The 20,537-nt window shown below is 38.7% G+C and overlaps 1 protein-coding gene across 1 annotated transcript in view; it reads right to left on the reverse strand.

Moving 5' to 3' along the window:
- Positions 1–20,537, reverse strand: part of Shroom4 (shroom family member 4) — a 226,703-nt gene that overhangs the window by 124,128 nt on the left and 82,038 nt on the right. The gene's annotated exons all lie outside the window — the stretch shown is intronic.

Below are 20,537 nucleotides of genomic sequence, written 5' to 3' on the forward strand. Positions count from 1 at the left end.
GGTATATACTCATTTATAAGTGGATATTATCAATATAATATAGGAGAAACATTCTAAAACCTATAGTCTTAATGAAGCTATACAAGAAGGAGGACCCTAGGGAAGAGGCTTAATCTTCATTCAGAAGGGCAAACAGGATAGACTTTGGAAGTAGGAAAAGACAGGGAACAGGACAGGAATCTTCCACAAGGGGCCTCTGAAAGAATCTACCCATTAGGATATTGAAGCTGATGCTGAGACCCATAGCCAAACCTTGGACAGAGCACAGGGAGTCTTTTTGAAGGAGGAGACAGAAAGGCCTGAAGATGACAGGAAGTCTACAAGGAGACCAAGAGAACCAAAAAAGCTGGGCCTAGGGAAGCCTTCAGAGACTGATGCATCAACCAAAGACCATGCATAGAGAGCAATAGAGTCCCTGCTCAGATGTAGCCTATAGACAGTTCAGTGTACATGCAGGTTCCCTAGTAATGGAGAAAAGACAGTCTCAGACATGAACTCTTTTATCTTCTCCTTGATCACTTCTCCTTGGTGGGGTGACCTAGCCAGCTCACAGATGTAGAGGATCCAGGCAATCCTTCTGGGACCTGATAGGCTAGGGTCAGACAGTAGGAGATAAGGAATTCCTCTATCACTGAACTAGGGGAAAGGGATAGGGGAGAAAGAGGAAGGGAGGGTGGGACTGGTAGGACATGAGAGATGGGGCTGCAACTGGGATACAAAGTGAATAAATTGTAAAATAACAATAATACAAAAATAAAAAGTCTACTACAAGAAGGGTATTATAAATATGCTATTTAATACAAGAAAAAAAAATAACATTTTAAGGATCAGTGAGTCTGCTCAGCAAGTAAAGGTGCTTGTCACCAAGACTAAGGTCTATCCCCTAAACTAGCATGGTTGAAGAACAGAACCAGCTCCCTTAAGTCATTCTCTGACCTCCATAGGAACATGCTCATATGCATATACAGGCACATACAAACACACAGGCACACATACAAAAAGATAAATAAAGAAATGTAACTTTTAGAATGAATATATTAGAGAAATTCTAATGGACACAATATATAAATATAAAACTGTATAAAACTTTTACATACAAATTAACCAAAATGTACACTATCTGCACAGAAACATAAAACATGTTTGAAAGAATGCTAAATAAAAAATGAGGTTTGCATGACATTCATTTTTTGATTATATTAGTTTGCTTTCTGTTTCTTGGATAAACAATATGACAAAAAAGAAGAAGAAAAGTGTTCTATACTTGTACATCACAATATCATCAGGGGAAGGCAAGCCAGTAACTCAAACAGAGACTATGGAGGAATGTGGTTTAATGGACAGCTTAGCGTGCTTTCTTATACCATCCCCAGACCATCTTTCAGAAGTGGCACTGCCCAGGGTGTCCTTAACCCTCCCCTATGAATCATTAACCAAGAAAATGCCCTACAAATAAGCCCAGAGAAAATCTGTTGGTGGAATTCTTCAGTTAAGGTTCCCTTTTTTCCAGATGACTCTAGTTTGTATAAAGTTGACAAAAAAACAATAGGTTAAAAGTCATTACTGCATTGTGTCAGTTTTTAAATATATAATAATGAGATATTAAATGAGAACCAACATAACATCCCAATTTCTTGCCTTAGAGATTGGCAAGGAAATTCTAAAACTCATAGTCACAGTAAATGAGGCCAAGAGGCCTCCTACAAGGAACCATGGAGTTAGGTTGACCTAGCTGCCTTGAAAGGCATATGTCATTGATTCTTTCAGGTTATAGTCCACAGCTCCTGGGACACAATGTGCCTTCCAGTTACTGAGAGACTGATGCACTCCCTCAGGCAGTGAATTGTTCAAGCTTCTTTGTGTTTCTTTGTATGCTCTTTTGGAAGTCAAAGAAACATGGAAGTTTGATAGGAAAATTGGTCTTAGACTCAGTCTGATGTACACAGTATAGCTTGCAAACTTCATTGTATCCTGGCAACTACAACTGTATTGATCCCGGTAGTTGTCATTATATTCTGTTTCTGATAATGAGATTAAAAAGTCTGATTGCTCTCAATAAAATTGTCACTGCCTCAGAAAAAAGAAAGAAAAAAAATCACCATATGTCATCTAAAATGACAAAACAATTTAATAGACTAAAAATACTACTTACTAGAAAGAATAAAAAGAAATTTGAATTCTTAATATTGCTAACAGAAGTCCACAACTATACAAGCACTCTTGGAACATGCACATCCAGTACATACCTAGAGATACCCAAGAGGAAAAAATAGCACATGTTAATAGAAAGTCGTTTATTCACAACAAAGGGAAATTGGGAACAACCTAGATGTCCATCAGTACATATATTTACACAAATAGCATACTATATAACAATAAAAAGCATGGATGTGAGGAACATTATGTTGTATTAAGTGAAAATTATATGATTCCATATGACATGGAATCGTAAAAGCTAATCAATGGGGGCTGGAGAGTTGGATCAGTGATTAAAAGTGTTTATTACTGTTAGAGAAAATCCAAGTTTGGTTCCCAGCACCCACTTTAGGTCTGTCACAACTGCCCATAAGAGCAGTACCACGGGATCCATTGCCTTCTGGTCTCCCCAGATAGCTATATTCACACACATATACATACACTCACACAAAGACACACATGAGCATATATAATTAAAACTAAAAAAAATAAAAACCAAGCAATGTTGATAACTTTGAAAATTAGTTAACTATAATTGTGAAAGCATGTGAATAATTTGATGATGCTTGAAATGTTATACATATTCATCTAACTGTTGATTATAGATAAACATTTCTTAATATTGACTTGAGACTTGTGTGTTTTACTGTATGAAAATCTTTTAAACTTAAAGATTTCTAGAGCAAACCTCTTATATTTATGCAAGAAAAATGCATTTATTATAAATGGTCAGCTTCTGTAATAGGGCTTTCATATATGAACTGACACATTACATAATTCTCTCTGTTTTTAGACAGTTTTCATCCATACCTAAGCCCCAGGGTTGACACTTTCAGCAGGAAAAAATAATAGTCCAAGGACCAACACTTCATTTTCTTTACCTGCCAACTGGTTAAGGTCAAAGGTTTTGTTTTGTTTTACAGATCCTGTCACTTTCTGTCTTGGCATATTCTAAACACAGGATCAGTTCCTACTGATGGTTAGAGTCATTGTTTGCTGCAACTCTTGTCTATACCATATATATCCTTTTCTTGTGGTCCAGGAAAACTAACAACCATCCTTAGAAGTTTAACCTTATCAGTCCAAGTCACTCAGGAAACTAAGTCTTCTCAGGCATCAATACTGCCATCTCATCAGATTACCCATGATTCTTGGATAGTCATTATCACTGGAACTAAAAGTAGTACGGATGACCAAAGAAACTTACAAAGTTGAGGTGGTAGAGAAGGGGTACAGGGGAACCTTAATGGAAGGATATGCCAAGATACTAAAATTTGACCTCTTGTCTTCTAGAAGAAGTTGTTAGCATTAGAGTTCACAATGCATGCTCATGATCAACTCCTCTAATGTAAGGCTAAAACTATGTGGGGTAAAGCAGAAAATCTAAATGTCTACCAACATGAATATAGCACTATGTGCAAACCTAGAGATAAGAGGAAGACTGAAAGGACCAGCAATATTTTACACAGAATCGAGCATAGAAATGCTGTGGACTAGGTATATACCTCAATGGGAAAGTAATTGTGTAACAAATGCTCTGAGTACCAGCCTCAGGATCATAAAAAATAAAACAAAACTGCCACCACCAACAAAAAAAAATCCTTACATTGATATATCAGCTCATTGGCATTTATAAACTGTACATACTTACAAAATTAAAACAAGAATGTGTGTTAAAGCCTAACAGATCATTAAAGAGCAATGGCAGTAATATTTTTTGGATTACTATAATCTTTATTTCTATATCATCAAACTATTACTAAAATCAAAACTATTATTAATCAATTGGAACAAAACCTGGTTTTAAAAGAGCTTGTTGAATGCAATGAAATAGAAATGACCTTCGTATCCAAAAGAATATGATTAACTATTTGGAATGTGAACGATTGTCAAGCCAAGTTCATTGAATAACTCAATGTTAGTTCTCTGAAGACATTATTCATAACCTATTATGCAACAAATCTGAATAGAGTTTCTAAAGAGTGTACAAACCCAGCATTAGTCATTTCTGACTGAAAAAGAACTAACACATTAAATAATTGTAATAGAAGAAACTAAAGGCTGTTCATGATAACCAACGGCCTGCTCTGCAAACAGGGAATGACATAATCATTTCACTAGGTACCTGAGTTGCTCCACCAGATGTGGAAGTAGTGGAATAGAGCTTGTTTTCTGCTTTCCAGAGTTAGGCATCTGTATTCCATGCCCAAAACATTGTTTGTTCCTGTCCAGGTTCCCTTTTCTCAGCAGCAATTTGAACCTCTGGTCTACACGTATCCCTTTGGCCAGTGGGGAATGAAGAAGAAAAGAATCATTTAACCTCCTTACATCCTCTGCCAGGCTACCAAAGTAAAAGGCTCTCACAGAAAGACAGCAGGGCATCTGTGCACAGTATGAAGGCAATGACAATAATATTCTTTATTTGCCTCAGCACATATCTATCTTTAAACTGTCACACTTGCTGTCCCTTTCACAGAGGGCTGCAAATCTAGGAGCAAGTAAGCCATCATATTGTTAGTTCTGAGCTTCCTGTTCACATAGTGACTGAGAAATGACACACCATCTCTTTCCTGCTTGATGAGATAAGTATAGCATGGATTATTCTTACAGCAGACATCATTTTCCCTTTGTAAGGCCAGGCTTAGCTTTGGGGTGGGGTGTGGAAAGAGGAGAAAATGATGGGCATTTGATGTCCAAATCTGGGGAACCGGCAATACAGAAACAATTCTTTCTGCTTTTGGGGTTGCTTTTTTGGGTTAAGTTCAGATAAAATTGGGAAGCATATTTTAAAATTATTATTGTTGTTGCTGTCCCTGCTTATTTGTGTTTCTCTAAACATAAGCTCAGAAGTAGAACCTTATCAATAATGGTGGAGCCCATTTGACAGCAGGCTCCACATACCTTGGCACTGATGTTGTCCTACACAGGCAAGAGCACTGTGGTGGTTTTGTTTTGGTTTTGTTATGTTCTCCACTTAAAGAAAAGCCATTTAAACCCTCCTGAACCACCCTCCACTTCTCTTTTACTTCCTTGCTAAGGCATTTGAGATTCCCTTCTGTACCTGATGTCCTCCTAGCTTTTTGGTTCTGTGTCAGTCCCTCTTCCTGGGCCTCCTGTGGATAAACTTAAACTTACCAGTAATATCTGGTATTCATATTCACTAATTAAATCCGACAGACTAAAAAAATGATTCTTACAATATAAATCTCAGAATATCAGAAGCTCAATGTGATCTGACTATGCACATTTTACTGCAATTCTTTCATACAGTTCCAATGCGCATGCATAAACATACTCACACACATGCACATGCTCATACACACACACACACACACACACACACACACACACACACACATTCCCAATATGCTGTTCTACAGATAAGTAAAGAAATAAAGACTTAGGAACTTTGCATTTCCTGTTGTCCAGATTGAAAACATTCTTTGTCTATATCTCTATGTAACTCTTTTCATCACCTAAGTATCAAGTCATGGCTTGTCAGAGAGGCCTTCCTTGACCTTCTCCATTTTCCCCATCTTATATTCATTGTCTTATATTCATTGCTGGCATCTAAAGACAAAAAAAATGTCTACAGAGCACTTTGCATTTACTCAATATTCATTGAAATTAGAAGAGATTGCAGGATATCATCAAATTTATTTTCCTGGTTCTGCAATATAACTCTATTGTTACTTTGCTGATCATCTAACTAAGGTTGAGGGATATTACATGTCTTGATCAACCTGATCAAGTATAAGTCTAAGATATTGCCTTTGATGAAGTTGTGACAAAACTTTGTTTTTCATGGATATGTTACTGTTTGTCATTCTTATCTTGCAACCCAAAGAATTTTTGCTAAAAGGACAGACAGACAGACAGAAACACACACACACACACACACACATACAGAGAGAGAGAGAGAGAGAGAGAGAGAGAGAGAGAGAGAATATTATTATTAGCTCAGAATATTCCAGGATAATTACTCTTCAGCTAAACATTCCTTGTTTGTCATGAATTGCTCAAAGAGTAAACGTTAGATTTCTAATTTAATGTAAGGAATGAAGGCTTTATGGAAAGTTAGGTGCACTGCAATAATATTTTATGCTAAGATATGATTCTCCTTAGTTTTTAACATTCCAAGCCTTTGGATATGAATGTAAAACATCTATAAAGCCTTTACAAAGTAACCACAAACACTGGGAGACTTAACTACTCCTAGAATTTGGAAATTCAAAATAATGTGTATTCTACTTGCCTGTATACAGTTATTACAATAGATTTTCAGTCTAGTATTTCTAAAAAACATTAAGAGCAAACACAGTCCATGAGTACGAGCCAGATTTTAACTTGAGTCAATGATTATCCAGTTCCTTCAGACTCCTGAAACTAGTGTCTAGGAGGTTCTCCAATGTTTGAAGGAGACTTTGCCCCAATCTTGCTTCATATGATAATAACTTCTATTTAAAGGCCCTTTGTTCAGCAGATTTAGAATTTCAGACCTTAGTGACTTTCATGTTTATGCCTTTATAAGATTTTCATATAAACAAATTCACAGGTCAGAAAATAATTCTTTATCAATCCTTGTTTCCTGGTTTGGGACCTAGAAAACATGGCTACCAGGATATAACTAACTTAAAGTACCTGAATATCTGTAGTGTGCATTCAACACTAATGGACAATAAGTGATAGTGAAGTTTTGTCAGGTCTGATCCAAATTACCTGTGGCTGCTCTGAATTATATGGAATTACACAGAGTTTAATGGTTCTCTGGCAATTTGCCTTGGCCCAAAGCCAAGTTAGCTAATGCTTCAATCAAACTGCCCTCCCTACCCCTCACCAAGACTTTTTCTGTTCCTGTCTGGATGTGCCTGTGATGAAGCCTTCAATGCCTCTCTCACAAACACTGAAGAGTTCTCTGGCACTCATCTCCTCTTCCTCCTCCACTTGCTCCTCCTCCATCTGCACACCGCCACATTTTAAAGGCCTCCGCAGTTTTGCAGAGACAAATTCTTTGGCCAGCAGTTATAAAGAGAAGACATTTTAAGCAGAGAAAATATGAGAAGCAATATCAATTGACTCTTGCCCTTTCTCCAGTAGTTCCATCAGCTAGATCAAAATTATCACAATGGCCAAGAACCCTGGATTCCCACTGCAGCATTACCTACAACAGCAGGCCTCCAGAAGTTCATCACAACCTAGGAACACATCCCACCCATAGGCAAGTAAGCTGCCCAACCAAAAAAAAAAAAAGTCCCATTGTGCAACAAATTGCCATCCTCTGTCTTAGAAACTGCACTGGCTTTAGACTGGGATTCTGCCACAGATTGTTGCCATCACTTTGTCTGGGTTGGGACAGTGGGGAAAGGCCAAGTACACAAAGGCTCCACCCCAAATCCCCCAGTAAACTTGCAGAAACATAATTTACAATCATGAGATGCACCAGTTCCTGCCCTGATTGTTTACCACCAACCTCAATCCTCCTCAGTTGCTTTTTAAACTTCCAGTGGAGCTTCAGCATCAGTAACTTCCTATTATTTGACAAAGGTGAGGCCTAGCTCCTTTGTCTAACCAATTCCAAAGTCCCACTAACTGGCTCTACTAAGGAGAAGGCTCATTTAAAGAGACTATATGCCATGGTACCAGCAGGAGGAAAGGGCAGAAACCACAGGATTCCTACTCTGCACTGATTGCTGCTAACTCATTTCAGCTGCTAAGGAGAGGCCCTGTTGGGGAAGCCACGAGAGGAAATGGGTTCCATGTACGGTCCACCTTAAATTGCTCACAATTGTGTGCTTGAAAATAGTTTCCACTAAACATTTCACATGCCTATTAGCACAAGCTGTAAAGCTTTAGGCTCTGCTGCATTTCTCGCCCAGATTGCCTGAGTCACTTTCCTATGGCAAAGATGATTAAACAGTTGGCAAGTGAGATGTGTGCAGGGAAGATAAAGGAGCTCCAAGGATAGTTAAATCTGGACCCAGGAAGGATGGTTTAAATATGACTTTTAGGCACATAAAGAATTTAAAGGGTTTAGAGGATAAAGACCAGTTGTTCTCAATTTGATTGAAAACAAGGTGGGGAAAAAGGAAAAGAAATTGAAATTATAATAAGAGGTCTTATGATAGCAAGAAGGAAGAACTTTCTGCCAGGTGAGGTGCATAGCTACTAGATGGAGGGCTATTGAATATTATTTGAAGTGGTTCTTCCAGTGGTAGAGGGGAAGAATGAAAGGCAGCTGAGAGCCCAAATTCAAGACCCTCCAGTATCCAGACTTTTCTTCTCTGTAACATTCCAAGATCTTGAGAAGGGTCACTTACATGCCTAAGGGGAAAACAAGAGCAACAAGCAGCTTACTGCTCCTCCCAAATGTTTAAATTAACCCCAACTCTTTAGACATTTCTATGAGCTAAGCCTGTACTCTGGGCCCCACAATCTAAAAGAAAAAAATGAAAGGCTCACTTTTGACTTGTCAGGGCCATGCATATGGGAATAATAATTTCTGAGCCCAAAAGGAGGACATGATCTAACAATTATATTTATGGGGACAAAAGGACAGCGTATGTGAAATCAGAGGTGCCCTGGGAAATGTGGGTTGTATGGTCTCCATAGCCATATATTATCTCTTTCTGAGGGTTCTGACCTAGGAGAGAGTTAATAAAACTGTACTATGTTGTTTGGGCCTGGATTCTTTATCAACAACAAGATCAGTTAGGATTGTGAAAAGCCATGAACAAACTGAAATTCCTCCTGTGTGGATTGTTGTGTGTCCTCCCCAGTTCAAAAACTTCACTAAAGCCAAGGGCCTTGCCTGGTAAAGTAGAAACAGCTCTGTAGGATATTATTGAAGAGAAGAAATGTGACCTGAAATAAGGAATCCCACTCATTTATTCATTTTAATTCCTTCCTTAGTGACTCAGTTGTTCTCAAAGAGTCAGCCCTAGACCAGCAGTTTTACTGACTCCTGGATACTTGTTGGAAAGGGAAATCAACCTACACTAAAGCCTAGTGAATCACAAACTCTGGAATGGAGCCAGTAACGTGTGTTTTAATTCCTCTAGGTGATTATGATGAGTGCTAAAGTGTGAAAAATCCCTGGATTAGACATTTTCCTGAGGATGCTTACATTGACAATCAGCAACAATGCCATTTACCAATAAAATGACAGCCACAGGCATGTTTGCTAAGGACAGGGATTAGCCTTCAGTATCTCTGCCAATCTAGCCTATGTCTTTTACAACCCTGGAATCATAGAGTCATCTGACTCTAACCAAATTGTAGTTGGACTTGAAACTTCATAGGTTCCACACTGGCAGAGTCAACCATTTGTAGACTAAAAATAATTCAAAGCATAAAAAACTGTCTCTGTTTTGAAGAGTCTTAACGTCTTCCACTATTGCCTAAACAATATAGTATAAGAACCATTTACACAGCATTGCCAGTGTACTATGTGTCCTGGGTAACTAGAAATGCTTCTCAGTATCCCGAAGAAAATGTGCAGGCCTTGTGCAAACATTATGTTTTTATTTATAAGATACTTAAACATCCAACGGTTTTTGGTATGTGTTTGGAGGATTTCTAGAACCAATCCTTCATGGATACTGAAAAAAAAAAAAGCTGTATTCACAGGCTAGGTTTTATGGGGATAACTCAGCTTGTTTCCTCTAACAGTCCTTTTTCAAATACGATGAAAGGATTCTCATCTAAATGCTGCTCAGACATGCACACACTACTCTTGAGCATCCAGTGAATAGGTTAGCCGTTAGCCTCCATGTGAGGCTCAACATGCTAAGGCTCACCATACTGAGCCGGGAATTTTTTTTGTTCAGCAGCATTATGTTTTACTTTGAAACATACACTGATAAAAGAACAACCACTTAATGCTGCTCCTTAACCTTACTAACATTAAATTCTATTTAAATAAAACAGTTATTGCTTCATCCTGATCTAAACTGATAAATTCAATCATAATGTCTGCTTAAACAGGAAAAAGAAATGCTTCTGGGTGAATTAATTATCAAAGTGAAGGGCACTGAGGACCAAATCTTATTAAGTGCCACCTGGTTCTCCCCTACAGTATCAGTTAGTAAAGAAAAAAAAAAAAAAAAAGATCTGAGCACAGTCTTGTACTTAATCAACTGCTTCTGGCTGCCGGTAAAGCTGCTGGTTCTGTTAGAAAGTCACATAGCACAGTTAATTCAAATCAATGAATGAGAAGTATAAGCCAGCCTGGTCTTCATAGCAAACAGCAGGCCAGTCAGGATTACACAGTTAGATCTTGTCTTAAAAAAAAAAAATCAGCACATGCAAATTTCTGGGGTGACCGTAATATTTTATGAATCAATAGAGATTTGGGGTACACATGTCATAGTGTATCAAAGCTCACCTTGAGCCAGATGTGGTAGCGTATGTCTGTACTTCCAGTACTTAGGGAGGCAGAGGCAGGCAGATCTATGTGGGTTTGAGGCCTGGTCTACAAAGCAAGTCCAGGACCACCAAGGCCTTAAAAACAAAACAAAACAAACAAAAAACAAAAGTACACTTTGTTCTTTGGTACACTTAAGCTTTGTGTATTTCATTATATATAAATTTTGCATCAAAAGAAGCCAGTTCTAAACAAGGAAGACTAGTAAGTAATACACACACTGAAACTTTTGTGGTGACCAGTTCTTAAGGTACTTGGAAATGTGTCAGAAAATAATAGAGCTACTAAGTGGAGTAAATATATGGTAAAGAAAGTAAGCCATAGACTAACAAAACCTGTAGTGCCAAGCATGAGAAACCTCCTCTTGAGTTGTTGGTTAAGGTAATTCAAAAGATCCACATAATAAAATAGGCTTTTGCTGTGTCTTTAGCTGCTTTCCAGATCTTGAAGGTAAGTCTTAAGTTCCTATTGATGAAGATGAAGGAATTGATCTGACTTTTACCTGGATATCTCCTCATAGCATTAGCCCTCATAGTATTAAAAGGAGTTAGGCAAGCTGCCAAGGAAAAGAAAACCTATTAATAGTTTAACCCAGCTGTATAGTCTACAAACCACAACAGTGAACAGCATGGAAAGATGTTCCAAAATGTGAAATAGTGGTACATATATCCCATGGGTAACCAGCAACCACCTGATTGGTGCTAATACACACTCAATATAAGAAAAGTTATGTCTGGCATTATAAACTTAGCCAACTATCCATGGCTGGTTGAAGTCATGAATCTTAGAAAACCTACTATTGTCACTTTCCTAAATCAGAACAATTTCTACTTGTATTGTAAATACATATCCTTATATCTACTGATTAATGTAGTTCTCACCCCCTCATCAAGAAAGCTTCATTTTGCAGAAGACACGGACGATTACAGAAAACAACAATGTGTCAAAACGCAAATATCAACTTACCATGGTGTACCTATCCTGAATTAAAATATTTACAATATAACATCAACACTTAAAGCTCAGGAAATATTCTGAAATAGAGGGTAGAAAGATTGTAATAACCAGAGGACCAGGACTAGATAGTATCTTCTAATAAATGATCAAAATATGTTTTATGATCATGCTGAGTGAGGTATCCCAGAAGAAGAAAGACACACACAGTATATACTCACTTATAAGTGGATACTAGATCTAAAAGATATGATAAACATACTAAAATCTGTACACCTAAAGAAGATAAACAAGAAGGAGGACCCTGGGTAAGATTACCAACCCTCACTTAGAAAGACAAATGGGATAGACATTGGAATTAGGAGAAAACAAGAAACAGGACAGGAGCCTACCATAGAGGACCTTTGAAAGACTCTACCTAGCAGTATATCAAAGCAGATGCTGAGACTCATAACCAAACCTTGGGCAGAGTGCAGGGAACCATATGAAAGAAGGGGGAGTTAGTAAGGGAGAGGACAGGAGCTCCACAAGGACCAAATATATCTGGGCACAGGGGTCTTCTCTGAGACTGATTCTCCAACCAAGGACCATGTATGGATATAACCTAGAACCCTGCTCAGAGGTAGCCCATGGCAGCTCAGTATCCAACACAAGTGGGTTTCCTAATAAGGGGAACAGGGACTGTCTCTGACATAAACTCAGTGGCTGGCTCTCTGACCTCCCCACCTCTGAGGGAGGAGCAGCCTTACCAGGCCACAGAGAAGGACATTGCAACCAGTCCTGATGAGACCTGATGAGCTAGGGTCAGACGGAAGGGAAGGAGGACCTCCCTTATCAGTGGACTTAGAAAGGGGCAGGGAGCAGATGCAGGAGGGAGGATATGATTGGGAGGGGATAAAGGAGGGGGCTACAGCTGGGATACAAAGTGAATAAACTGTAATTAATATAAAAAATTAAAAAGATAAACAAATTGTGTTTTATGAAAGTCTAAAAGAATTAAAATATTTTATATTTTACAGGAAAGTATACTAAGATGTTAACAGAATCTAAGTCATAGTTATTTAAGAATTTAATGTAAAATCCCTTCTCATTTATGTATACTTGAATTTTTCCGCTATAAAATGTCAGAAATAAATGCAAAAGATGCAAAAGGCTATTTGGCTTAATTGTAAAACAGACCTTTCATGAATTTATTCATTCCACAAACTGTGTGTGTTACACACTACTTCAAATCCTGACTCCCCCACATAGCACAACAGTGTGACCTTGAGAAGTCGCTTCATCTCTCTGGATCCTGTTGATTTACCTATTAAATTATCTATTTCAAAAAATGGAGAGAATGAGGCCTCATAGAGTAGTTACAATTGTAACACTATGTAAATTGCTAACCACTTAGTGAGAGAGTGCTTTGTTGACTAAGGAATTATGAGCAAAGTGCCCCTTATTCATCTCCCATGGTCTCCACAGGTTTTCAACCACAGAATGCCTTTTTTATCAGCCTCAGCTTGAATATTGAATACCATTATTTTCACAGAAATGGTTTGCAGATTGGGTCAAGCCTTTGGATTATAGTGCATGTGCCTCAAACCAAATTATTAAACTTACATTCAATAAAGAATCGGCTTGCAAAGTTCTTACAAAGAGGTAAGATGGAGGAAACTTTTGGAAAAAAAACTACTAAGTGAAGGTTAAGACAAAAGTGATGCTACAGGTGTGGTCTACGGTAATGTTTGTGCCTTAGCTTGATCTTTATCTTGCCAAGCTCCAGCACCATTCCCAGCTCAGGGATGGTAGTCAATGAAAAGGGAAACCATACTCATTCCTTGTTGGTTTCCTTTTCAGTTCATTTTCTGCAAGGATTCTCTATGCAGTCTTTTCTCTAATGTAACCCTCTTATTCACTAGTGTGAGACCAGTGAACCATTCCATTGTTTTAGGCTAAGCCCATGCTCCTCTGCAAATCATTGCCTCTGGCTTTAGTGCATCCTCTGGCAGGTTTAGAATAACAAGAAGGTTAGCTGTAATCCCTTCTCCCCCACCCCCACCCCACCCCAAAAAAGCTTTAGAGCACAATAACAGACAGGTAAGTACCAGTCTCAGGCTTTTATAAAAGACAGAAATTGCTAAGAATAAAACATACAGTCCAAGAAGCTGTTCAAAAGAACACTTTATGAAACTGCTGTACAACAATGTGCTGTGTGGCACAGGAAAACCTGCCTCAAAAGTGCAACCAACTCTTTCAATCCAATCTGCTATGATTAATATAATTAAGGAGACAGAATACAGCAAGAGGGTCTGTATAAGACAATGATAGCAGGCAAGTCTTTGTCATTGGGCCTCAGCATATAATTGAGGCTTGCTTTAGGAACCAGGGACTACAAATTGTACCTGGCCTTCCAGCACCGCAGGAACCCTTATACAGTATACAGAACTCTCAGTACTCAGGAACATAGCCCTTGAAAACACAAGCATGTTGCTCTATAAGTAAGGATTACTTACCACTTTAAATGTATTTTACCGGCTTATAAATATGATATAATTTACTGTATGTTAGGATGGCAATATCAGTAGTAATTTTTAATTTGAGGTATGTGGTTGGGAAGTAACCAGACTAGCATAGCTAGTTAGGACAGATCATATCTGTCCAGCTATTGAGCCTAAAGCTTATTAATACATCTAATAAGCATCTGTGTCATTTGTTTGGGAGTTAGAGCAGGTAAATAGAAAAGGCCCCCCAAATTATAATATATCTTTTCCAAAGAATCTATGAGATTATCACTAAATGTGGTACAGAGGCCCCAACCAGCTATCATTGACCTATGCTGTTTCTAAAGTATATGCTAAGAAATGATGAGGTGACTTCAGTTAAATTTGTTCTGCCTGCAAGGAGCAGAGCACAGCAGTCCTTTGAGACTTGTTTAATAGGGAGGCTTGTTTACAGACTGCTGATTAGGATCTGCAGGAAACCTTGGAGGTTCACAACAGATGACTAGGAGAAAAGACATAAGAATGACAGTGCATTCGTCAGTCACTAAGAGAATACATTTCATGTATCCTACCAGGAAAATGCTAAGTATTTCAGATCCTATATATGTTCATTAGCTCAAATTAGTCATTCCACAATGTGAACAGATTTTAAAACACCCTGTTATATACCATAATTATACTTTTTGCCAATTAAAAATAACATTTTAAATTTTTAAACAAGCTGGGTATTATGGTAGCACATGCCCAGGCTACTTGTAGGAGTGATGTAGGGGGTTTCCAAGTTTGAGGCCAGTCTAGTCAACAAAGTTAGACCCTGTCTCCAAAAGTGTAAAATATGCAAACAAGCCTCAAATGTGTATGACATTTTATATGGATGATCAAATATCCTTCCACTATCTCCCAGGATTCCTGTCACCAGCCTTCTGGAAAGCAGGTTACATGTAATAAGGTCTCCGATTTCTGACAAGAAGAACTGATTTTGCTCAGAGCAATTAACTGAGTCTCCCAAGGCCAAACACCTAATACAAAAGCAGGTATTCTGAATGTCACCCAGCTGTTCCCAACTGCCTATATTGTTCACTTATCTATAAAGATAGACCTGAGAAAGTCTTGATACTTGCATAGTTTTCTGGACTTGGTAGTTCTTAGATTTTTTTTTTCTATTCAGCTCAAAGGCAAGAAGGCAATAATTTACTCACTTGTCTATATCAACCATTACGATCATCTGAATCAAGGCAAGTGTGTGTGTGTGTGTGTGTGTGTGTGTGTGTGTGTGTCACAGATTGAGAGTCAGTGAGACAGGGAAAAGTAGTGGGGAGAGAGGAGGGAATGGGAGGAGAAAGAGAGAGAGAGAGAAGAGATTGAAACAAGGGCCTGTGTATGCTATGCCAGCACATAACTATGTTACATCCCCAGCCTTCTCAACCCTGCAATCCTGCTTTCACTTGTTATTTTGAAACAGGTTCCCACTAAGTTGTTCAGGTTGGCCCTGAATTTACTTTGTAGCCTCAGCAGTACATGTGATTGTGACCTTCCTTCTTCAGTCTCCCAAGTAGGTCTGATTACAGGTCTGTGTTCACAGTTTAACCCTACTGAGTCTGGCACTCTCTACAATACTCAAAGTTTGGCTTGCTATTGTGGGCTACCCTCTTGTGGTGCAGAAGGCAGATCTCAGAGGAAGGGAGTCAGAGAAGATCCTGAAATGGAAGTTAAGTTGGAAAGGGTAGTAATTCATGCTTATATTATAATCCTAGCCTTCTGAAGGTTGATGATTACCAAAAGTTTGAGTATAGCCTAGGCTACATAGTGAGTTCCAGGTCAGCCTGGACTACAGAGTGAGACCTGTCCAAAAATAGCTACTGTTTAATAACCACCAGTTATTAAAGCTATGATAATCCATAACAGCAACAGCTGAGGACCGGATCGGAAAAACCTTAATATATTCTTCATATCAACCCCATAATCCCCCGTCCTTCCTGGTGGAGCTAGGGGTGGAGAGGCAAGAACACTTACATCCGTATCACTTCCAACAGGTATTCCTCACTCCACCTCAGATGACATCAAGCTGACTCCTCTGTAGGAGGCAGCAGTCTTCAACTGCTTACATCAGGATGGAAGTTTTCACCTCCAAGTCCCAATGCCTTTCTTGCACTGTAAGGCAAAGTTCCACAGAGGTGACTATACATCTCATTTCTATTAAACACTTATTGTGTGGTCAAGACACTCCTGGAATGTCTACTTCTTCAATAATAAAATGTAAAGAGCCTGGCTCTTTCCCTTCTCAGTACTCTAAAGCCATAAACACACATACTACATCTGTATAAAGATCTGAAAAGGCCCGAAGCCTGGAGTTATTTACAGAATTATGAGCAGGACTGAACAGGACAATCCCACTTGCAAATATCCACCATGGTGAAGAAAACACATATACTAAGTGGCCATTGTGTACTGGGCTCTGAGCTGAGCTTTTAGGTATGAAGATTTCTGCATTTCTAATATCTGTGAGAAGAAGTATTAAGCAATGAAGCCAGAAAATTTTAGTGTGGATGGGATGAATCATGAATGTAGAGGTAATATTCAAAATACTGAACAAGCAAACAAAATAAAACCAGTACAACAGGAACACCAACCAAACAGAATGAATCCAATCAAGATATGGATCAATGTCCTCCAGGCCCCTTATTGAAATGGACACCAAAGGCAGGTCCAAGAATAGGGAAGAAGTCAGATGAAGGCTTAAGGAACTCATGAGAGCAGCCATTATCTAAGCACTGTACAATTTTTTTTTACAACAGTCATGGTCCTATCAGTACATCCCAGTGGAATACAGCAGTTCTTCAATGCCAGCTGAATAAGCATGACAGTTATCTTGTGAAGGAGTATGAAAATATTATGTACATTGAAAAGTATCCTTAGCAACTATATTCTCTATGGGATGAATTATCAGTTCCATGCGATAAGGAAGACAGATAATAAGTGTTTGAGTGCACAAGAGAAGATGGATGCTAGCGTGAATTACTGCAGGGGCAAGAAGCATTTCTACATGAGGGCCCGAAGATGTTTACACAAATTCCCAATTCTACATATAATCGTTGTTCTCGAGAGTTGCCCAGGCCTGTTGTTCTTCTGGTTCTGATCCTCTTATCTTACAGAATCCTTACATATTCACACATGCATGCATGCACCCAGGGAGTGGGGTTTATACTTGTCTGACAAATTTTGTTTCAATGTACATAATCAACTAGTAGCTATCAGGCTATAAGTACAGTAGGCAACAGGCCTACTAAGAAAACTTCATTCAAATACTGAAGCCATGTTTACAGCTATAAGAGAGTACTTTCACTATAGACAACTGCCTCCATAATCCTATGCTTTGAATAGGCCTCACTATCACCAACTAAGAATTTTCTGGTTGACATCAATTCAGTAACCTCAGCCCATTGCCATTTAAATGTTTACCACATTTGTGCTTTATTCTCCACCACTGTGTGTTCTGATAACCAGTCTCTGACTACTAGTTTCTTTGTCTCTACCTTTCTTATTCCCATCTAGGACAAAGCTGGATACAAAAAGTAATACTTACTGAAGTGTTATTTGTGATGGCTTGACTCATTAAAGCCAATATCTCAGATTCCCAGATCAACAATGCGCTCTAATTATGTGTGTGTGCATACAGCTCTGTGTTGTGTGTGTGTGTGTGTGTGTGTGTGTGTGTGTGTATATGTGTGTGTGTGAGGGTGTGTATGAGTATTTGTGGTTGAGCATTTATATATGTCTGTATGTGGGTGTGTGTGTGTGTGTGTGTGTGTGTGTGTGTGGTTGGGGCTACATGTATTTTTATCTATTCACCCACCACCCATTCAATGATCATGAGAGTAATTACTCAATGCTTTCAGAATGCAGCATCCGCACATAGTTGAAACAAGGCAACTTTTAACCCTAATTTTTCAAAATACATATTTTTCTTCTTCCAAGTGGTATATTTTTGGCATCTTGTGTACCTCTCTGAAATAAAGTCCAGATGAGAAGCCAGTTTATGTATGTGCATCCCAATATAAGAATAGTCAATTCCTGCTTATGCTCACTTTCATTTCTGTAACCCCAAAGGAAATGTGTACATGTACACACAAACACACATGCATACATGGAGAGAGAGAGAGACAGACAGAGAGATAGAGACAGACAGAAAGAGGCAGACAGACAGACAGATAGATCATGGCATGAGATTGCAGAACAGAGGTAGTCCAACATATGAGAGATTGGTAAACAATCTTATTGAGGCTTGTAACAAGTGTGGTAAGACTAGATCATAAAAAAGGCAAGAATAAGGTGCTATAATAGCATCTGTCTCCTCTCATGCCTGAGCATCTTAGGATCATAAATGAGAAGGCAGCTAAATTTTATTCTTAATAAGATAGGAAACTTGTAGAACATCCTTTAGGAATGATGGTGATCAAAGCAAGTAAAATGCAAAGAAGCCAACTAAATAAATATAATGCAAATAACATCATCCTCTTGGTCATTTGGAAAGAAAGTTCTTATAGTTCCAACCATGAGTGAAGTAATATTTTTTCCATTTTTTTACAGTGTGCAGCACTGTCCAAGTACACACCATTTTCCAGGTATAGTGAGTGACAATATCAATTCTTTTGTCCCATAGGGATTATTATTCTCATTTTACAGATGGCAAAACTTGTATATCTTTATTCATTATCACAGTTTTAACACAGACACAGTATGTTTTTCCTGTTGGTGTGCCTTCCCAGTATGCTCACAGACTTAGTTTTTAAATACTGTGTAGCATACCCTAACAGAGCAAAAGGAGGCAAGGACATTCATTCCTTGGTAAAGCACTACCAGAATCAAAGAAAGAATATTCAAGTAAATGATGAATACCTTCAAAGGGTTCCCTTAGGGAGAGACAGGTGACAGAACATGAGGGGAAAACAGATGGAGTAGATTGCAAATCTGTTCCCATCCTACATAAGCAATGTAGTCTTTCTACTGTAAGAGATGCAATAGACTCGAAGAAGGCAAAGAACTAGGACAGGCCTCTAGTTGGGAAAAAGCATGATGGTAGTGAGGACAGATGGCTCGAAGGAGCAAAGGAAACACTTACTGCAGGGATATGGACAGGGAGACAAGAATGTATAACAACAGTCTATCTGAGGCCCAGTTTTGAAAACATTGCTTCCAGAAGAATCAGCCTTCCTATTCAATTCCAAAGCTAGCCTTGCAGGCTCTACAGGCTCTGCAGCCTCTCTCCCCTCGACCTTTCCTTAAACACTGCTTATGCTACTTTGACTTACAAACTACTAACAAGTTTTATTTGGTCCTTTGGGGCTTCCTCATTTGTCCCCATTTTCTAAGCTGGAGGCTTTGTTGCTCCTCTGGGCCCAGCCTAGCACAGATGGCTGGGGCAGGCAGAAAGAAATCAGGTAGGCTCCAAAGGGCCTTGATTAGCACATGTTTCACATTCCCCACATTGCATGGTAATTCACAGAGAAACCCTACAGAATCCTTTTATGAAACGTTTGGGATGAGTTTGGGGCTTCTCTTTCTTTCTTCTTTTTAATAAGTGTGTTTCTGGGCTATAGCTTTTTCCTCTGTCCCTGAGTTAAATAATAGCAAAGGAAAAGAGTTTACAGCAATGCAGAAAAGATGTTTTTACAGAAATCCTGAGGGTGTGTGTATAGGGTAGGGGGATCCAGCATGAAGGACCACAGCAATGTTCACAAAAGAACAGAAAAACGAGCTGCCAGGGGTAGAGGGGATAGGGGCAGTTTCAGCTAGCACAAGTGTACAGAAGTCAGGCAAAATTATCTGCTTATTATTCTGGCCAACTATATCCCCTCAGCAATTTGCAACTAACATGCAGAGCTGATTTTGTTCTGGTCATATGCACCCAGTATAGGCCTAGTGTAACCCCAAGGTGTGGGCATTCTCCATTAACCAAGGAAACTGCAACATACAAATGAGTCACATGTATAAGGGTAGTCTGCAAAACATTTATGGGAAATCTACCTTCCTAAAGAATAGGATGCTCATTACAAAAAAAAAAAAAAAAGAAAGAAAGAAATAAAAAGAAAAACCTCCTAGGCTTATATCTTTACATGTATACATGTAACATATTTCTCTATTACCTACCGTTGTACCCCGAAAAACTGGCCCCTTCCTCTACCTAAGTAATCACCCCACTTTCCTGTTCATATTACATATATGAACATTATACTATACTATTCCATACTATACTATATATTATATGTTTTTGAAATAGAGACCAGATGAGAAAACTCTGTATATATATCCAGTCCAGTCTGGATTCAGGTACATGAGCAAATGAGCAATTTCAGTCCCGACATCTCCATTGCAGAGAAAAAGTGAGGAAAGGCAACCTTTTTCTCTCCCTCCCTTCCCGTCATGTCCCTTACGACACACACACACACACACACACACACACACACACACACACACACACA

The sequence above is a fragment of the Psammomys obesus genome, unplaced genomic scaffold (assembly GCF_907164565.1).
Source record: "Psammomys obesus unplaced genomic scaffold, mPsaObe1.curated_primary_1811, whole genome shotgun sequence".
NCBI lineage: Eukaryota > Metazoa > Chordata > Mammalia > Rodentia > Muridae > Psammomys > Psammomys obesus.